We start from the raw sequence: 6,896 nt of genomic DNA on the forward strand, positions 1-6,896 counted from the left end.
TCAGAAGCTTTTTATGATCAAAGGCTTGAAAAGAAACTCTTGAAGAAATAAAGCTGTAAATAGCACCCCATTTTCCTATTACTATCAGGAGCGCTGCATTTCATATAACGAAATGCAATAATAAATTATAAAACATTGACTATTAAATTTCCTTTTCACATTCTGCATGCTTTGATATAAGGTTTTGATGTTATTTTTGTGGTGAAATATGACATTATTTGCTTGGCAAAATACACATGACTTTTCATGCTCAACTACGTTGGAAGACCAATATTTCATTTATAGGCTATGAAATAGTTTGTGTGCATTGTAAATGGGATTTATCTCTGCCCTTCTATTTATCATGTAGAAACGGAGCATCAGTATTCAGGACTTGCCATTTCCCCTTTATTGGTTACAGAGAAACACAATGGCATTTCACTGAATTATATCCAAATGTTATATGTGAATGGAAGGCTGCTCATGCAACATGCCTTTCTCTCTCTCTCTCTCTCAACTTGAGCCCTTCTTTTCTACTATACCTGCTGAAAAGTCTCTCTTCAGAATGGAAATGGGGGTTGCACTGGAAGTGTGTGTGGAATTGCTGAAAATAGGGCAGAAGTAGCTTGCAAAATTTCAAAAGTCAGCCAATTTTGAAAATTTGAAATTCAACATTTGTCAAAATTTGATCATCCACATTTGATGTTGTGATTCGAATGGCAGAACTGAATTTTGGCACCTAAATTAAATATTCACGATTATGGCTGAACAAAATTCCATGTCAAGTTTTATCCATCACAACATGTCAGATGCTGTGAAACGCTGGCTGCCAACTGTCAACTGCTGATTGCTACATGTCATATGCTGCCCAAATACTGATTGCTATTGTCAGAGATCACAAAACATAGGTGCAGATGCAGTTTGCAGTCAAATAACACAAATGCCCCATTCCATTTAGGAGTGCCACAGACATGCAACAATCAGTAATGCACATATTCCCAGCTGCTTAAAAATCATTTACCCAAGCAGGTTAAATGTGGGATTTTGTGGGATTTCCCTTTTTTTGGTTGGCAATACTCATGTGGAGCCCTTTCAAACAAGTTGAAATTACATTGACCATAGACGGAAGAGGGAGAGGAGGTTGAATTTAATCCTACCTCTTTTATGCTGAATAATGTACTGGTCAGATTTTAGCTATTCTGAAGAGGCTTCAGTTATACAGAGGCTTTGCAAATTCTCGTCTGGTTCTGTCAACTGAAGTGTTCATAGCTTAGCAAATTTGCACTCACAGAGAGTATTCAGAGAACAACCACACAAAAGTCTTTTTTTGGGGGGTGGAATTAATTTCATTCTATTATCTATTTTATATTTGAAATATTTGCTTCTGCACTGAGTGCTAGGGGGGAAGATTTTACAGCTCCTGCATCACAGATGTTGAATGAAGGATACCTGGAATCTTTAAAATATTTTGATAATCCTATTGAGTGGCACTTGGTTAAATCCCTGCTGATAAGATATGAAGAAATCAGATATAATTTAATCCAGGATTATCTTTATACAAATGGTTTTTAATCACACAAACCTGTTTGTGTCTCAGTCCCAAAGGAAAACATGAGGCAAAACTGAAATTCAAGAAAATAGTTTAAAGCAAACAGCAACTGCACTAGCAGAGATATGCAACTGGGAACATATTATTATTTTCTTTCAGGAAAAAAACCCAACCAACCATGGTGTAGCAAAGAGGAATTGTTTGCCAGTCATGGGAAGGAAGAAATATCCACAACTGTCTCAAATCACACCCTTTTGTAAGCAGGCATGGGTTTTTTTAAAAAAAAACACACAAATGCAAATGAAGCGGATCCTTTCCTAGTTAGCATCTGAAAGAAATGTGACTATAAAGCACACATGTGAAAATAATGTTGGGGAGGGAAATCCTTTCACACTTCTGTAGGAGTTTAAGCTTGGAAAACCTATGCACTTGCAAGATCAATTTAGACATAATCAGGGCAGTCTTTAGCATATGCGATGCCAGGTTGCAAAAATTCGCCCAGCGCCCCCCATTTTTTTTGGGAGGCAGGTCAAAGTTGTTCAGCTTTTTTTAAGAGGGGCAGCTCAGAGTTTTTTGCTTTTGAGGTGGGGGGGACAGCAAGAACCACAAACAAAAAGTAAAAATCATCTGCGATACCTCCGCCTTTCCATTTTTGCAATCATGCTAAAATGAAAGACACCACTAGGGGGCGCCCCTGGATATGTTGATTGTGCAGCTATTTCGCAATAGAGAACGGAAATGAGCCATCGAACGCAATCACCCAGGGGTTGCGGTTAACAGCTTCAGAGGCGGGCACCCCACAGAATTTGGCGCCCTGGGGTAATGCACCCCTAGCACCCCCAGGAAAAGGCGGCCCTGTCACAAGGGCAGGGATACATGGGGAAGGAGGAATAATTGAAAATGATCTTCCCACTTCCTCCACTGGTGTTTGGCATTAGGGCAACACTATTCATCGTAAGTCTACTGGACCCACCCCAATGTTTGATCATACACTTCCCAACCCTGACAGCCATTGTCTAAACTGAGAGTGAATGTACACCAGAGCATTCTTCTTCTTCTTCTTCTTCTTCTTCTTCTTCTTCTTCTTCTTCTTCTTCTTCTTCTTCTTCTTCTTCTTCTTCCTATACTGCCCTTCATTCGAAGATCACAGTGTGGTTTACAATATAAAAAGACAAAAATGCATACCAGAGTAGCTCTAACCTCCCCAGCTTTAAAGGTCATAGATTATTTAATGAGCCAAAGGCCTGGGAGAAGAGGAATGTTTTTGCCTGGCACCTAGAGATATGTAATGAAGGCATATTGGAACCTGCCCATTATGTTTGCTCGCTATATGTGTTTCTTGAAGACAAATTACATCTAAATCTTGTTTGAGAATTATATGTTCAATTTTATTTGTCAGGTAGTCTTGGAAACAAATGAGTGTGGTTAATTAGAAAGAAGATCTACTGCAAAAAAACCCAACAGAGTTCATGGAGCAGTGAACGCTGCTGTCCATCCCTTAGTGAAGATGTTCCTACTGAGGAGGCTTCTTCTGGCGAAACCAAAAGCAGCCCAGCCTCTTGTGACGTGATCTGTCCTGAAGGCTGCCTATTTGACGAGAGCAGGGTCTAAGGGGGTCAGCCCCCTCCCCTTCCTCATTCCCAGACACGGAGCTTCCATCTTCGTTCCCCCTCTCTGAGCTGCAGCTGCTTTGCATCTCTGTAATTTGAACTCCAATGGTCAGCTGGCAAACGGCTGTCTGTCTGCCATCAGGCTGTTTCCAGTCGACATTCCTGAGGGTAGGAGACGGGACTCCTGATTGTACTCATCTAGTCCTGCATTTAACCTCCTCTCTTCCTGTCTGCCTTCTCCCTCTGCCTGTACTTCTTCCCTGGGAGCTGGTGTATTCATGACATTATTCCTTTTTACTTTACTGTTTAGACCGTTTACATTCCAACTCAGTACCTTTAAGTCTGCCGTTATGTTTGCTTGTGTCTTCCCCCCTAAAGTCTTGTCTAAAGTTTTGTGTTGTCTTGGTTATCTAAATTATCTACACCCCCTGTTGCTCCTCCCCCTGCCCCTCCTACTGCTCCCATTGGGTCCTGCGGAGTGTATGGGTTGTCAAAAAACTCTGCTATGTCTTAGCCGGAATTCCTGTGCCTGCTCTTCATTTACCAATCTATATCTTTTTTTCTTTGTATGTAAAGGAATTCTTTTTCTGGGAATTCCTGTCCAAATTTAATATTGACTCTAATCAAGACGTTTTGAAGCAAACAGGGAGAGGTATCTCTCTAAACATAGCCACAGGGTTTCCCTCTACCTGGAGTCTCTTCTCATAATTGTTCTGCACAATGGCATCCTTCAATTTCTTAGAGTTAAAAATTACCAAACAGTCTCCAGGCTGTTTCTTAGCCTTTAGACTGGACCCTGTAGCAACTGTCCATAGATCCTTCAACATACTCCTGTTCCTCTCCCTACCAATCCGCAATTGTCTTGGCTATGTATTTTTAAAGAATCTGTTCCCCCCCGCCTCTGAAAGGCCTCTTATTCGCAGAACATTAGATTTTTGTCTAATCTCTAAAACTGCGAGACAATCCTCAAATTGATCCTGTCTGCCAGCTAAACCTTTCATACCCCCCTTATTATCTCTTGTTACCCTCTAATTTCTTTGTTCTCTTTTTCAGTTTTTCAAAGTTTTACACAGAAATGTCCAAAGCTTCTAATTTGCTAGACATTTCTGTGACCATTTTTGTGTTCTTCCCCAATTCCGCTACAACTTTTTCATTCTGCTTTTGCATTCGTGTCAGCATCTCATTTTTAAAATCTGACAGAATATACTCTATATCTGACTTTCTTCAGATTGTTTTACTGATATTTTAATATTCTGTAAACTGCTTTGAGATTTTTCTTAAAAATATAAAGCCGTATAGAAATAAAATACATACATACATACATACATACATACATACCTGGGATGCTAGGATAGGCAGCACCCACATGATCCAGCCGGTGGTGCATCAGGGTGTTAGGATATTTCCGTTCCACCTTAAAAGGGAGCAGGCTTTGTGAGTCACAGAGTCTGTGTATTTCCTGTTGACAGGAAGTTTATGTTTTCTGCTGCTTTCGTTTTCACTCTCGGTGCCTGAACGCTGAAGCAGGCGGTCATGTTTTTTCTCTGTTCTGACTAACGCAGAGTAAACTTATAAATAATGCTCTCCTGCGTACATCTTTCGCTGTGCATTATCTGCTGATAAGAGCGTGCATCAGCTCTGGAATGTGGCAAGCTATTTCTGGAGCTCGTGTCGCTAATTGCTGATACTGCGTGTCTACGGGAGATCGATGGACGTCCGGAGGCGATGTGGGGCCATGATAGACTTTGTCTCCCTGGCAGTATCCCAACACAGGGGAGCATCGTTAGAGCAGCAGGCACAGTGCAAAGGTTGCTTGACTTGGTCCTTTGATGCCTCGGCAGAGTTCAGAACCAAGCTTAATCACTGAAATCACTACCCAAAAATCCTCCCGTGCTAATATTTTGGGAAGTTAGGGATATAGGGAAAAATAGAGGGGCATGATGGTTGCATTGGAAGTTAGCAAGGACACCACAGGGATTTGAACCGCATCCTGGGAACCAGGAGTGCCGACCACCAGTGTCTTTTGTTTTTTTTCCTGGAGCAATGCAACAAGGTGAAAAGCAAAACCTGAGGGAACATTCTACGAATGTTCTCTCAGGAAAAAAAACAACCCTTACGATGTTAAGGAGAGCTCTTTGGAGAGACCTGTGAAGAGACCAGCAGAAAAGAAAATGAAAAAAAGGAGAGGCCAATACAAAAAATATTGTCTTGAAAACAGACCAGTGAGTGGTGGAATGTGAACTTACCTAAAGCAGCACAGTCGAAATGCAGGTGACTCTCAGCTCAGGTACAGTGAACTCTGGGAAACCTGGAGAAAAGAGGAGTGGGAACAAAAGAAGAAGTGTTCTCCTACCTGCAGGTGGGCCTCATTGTGGTGACACAGAATAGGACCTCTTTTGACAACTGAGTCACCGCAACCTGAAAGTGTCTAAGCACAAAGAATTGCAGACAGAACACAATAGAGATTTTCTTCCTAGCCAAACAAGGCATACTCACCTAAATGTCCTTCAGTCATGGAATACCATTTTGACCGCCATTTTTGTTTGAAGCTGGATCTACAGGGGCACAACAGAGAGATGAGATTCAGACTTAAACCTCTGTGTGGAAAGAATCATAGAATCATAGAATCATAGAGTTGGAAGAGACCACAAGGGCCATCGAGTCCAACCCCCTGCCAAGCAGGAAACACCATCAGAGCACTCCTGACATATGGTTGTCAAGCCTCTGCTTAAAGACCTCCAAAGAAGGAGACTCCACCACACTCCTTGGCAGCAAATTCCACTGTTCACCCTTTTGTTTGTCCATCTGAGGGTGTGTCTTGCGGTTCTCACTTTTTTTGGTCTGCGATCTAGTGTCACTAGTTTGTCCCCAGCCACCTTCCACCAATCCTACAGAAAATGAGTTTTTTAAAAAACAACAACAAAACAGCTTTTCTTACCACCATGACTTCTGGGACTCTGCTGGAAGAGCTGGCTTCAATTGATGGTTGGGAGCTCTTTGGAGAGACCTGTGAAGAGACCAGCAGAAAAGAAAATGAGAAAAAGGAGAGACCAATATGGAAAACATTGTCTTGAACAAAGACCACTGAGTGGCGGAATGTGAACTTACCTAAAGCAGCACAGTCGAAATGCAGGTGACTCTCACCCTCAGGTACAGTGAACTCTGGGAAACCTGAAGAAAAGAGCTGGAACAAAAAAAGAAGTGTTCTCCTACCTGCAGGTGAGCCTCATTGTGGTGACACAGAATAGGACCTCTTCTGACAACTGAGTCACCGCAACCTGAAAGAGTCTAAGCACAAAGAGTTGCAGAAGGAACACAACATAAATTTTCTTCCCAGCCAAGCAAGGGATACTCACTAAGATGTCCTTCAGGCATAATGTATACAACTATATTGCTGCTATCATTGTGATGTAGCGTTTAGGGGGAGACCTGGGTTCAAATCCCTATTTAGGTATGAAGCTCACTGGGTGACTTTGGGCCAGTCACTGCCTCTGAACCTAACCTACCTCACAGAGTTGTTGTGGGAATAGAATGGGTAGAAGCTATGTATACCACCTTGAGCTCCTTGGAGGAAAGGTGGGATATAAATGTAATGAAAAAATAAAAAATAAAATAAAATAAAATAAAATTGGTTCTCTGGAGTAAATGAGTAATTGATCATTATGCAGATGTACAAAGTAGAATAACATCATGGCAGGCTGCTTTTTATTGCAAATAATGATAAATGACTATAGTGCACATGTGTCCTAGCAGGAGGG

At 41.6% G+C, this 6,896-nt stretch overlaps 1 long non-coding RNA gene across 1 annotated transcript; it reads right to left on the reverse strand.

Annotated features, from left to right (window-relative positions):
* Window positions 1-6,061: 6,061 nt before the first annotated feature.
* LOC309539318 lies at window positions 6,062-6,555 on the reverse strand. Its single transcript, XR_014222819.1, has 2 exons — window positions 6,247-6,555; window positions 6,062-6,145 (listed from the first exon to the last, which is right to left on the reverse strand). It is a non-coding gene; the product is annotated as an uncharacterized lncRNA (long non-coding RNA).
* Window positions 6,556-6,896: the final 341 nt, after the last annotated feature.

Source organism: Podarcis vaucheri, assembly GCF_965113315.1.
Source record: "Podarcis vaucheri genome assembly, chromosome: 8".
In the NCBI taxonomy this organism is placed as follows: Eukaryota; Metazoa; Chordata; class Lepidosauria; order Squamata; family Lacertidae; genus Podarcis; species Podarcis vaucheri.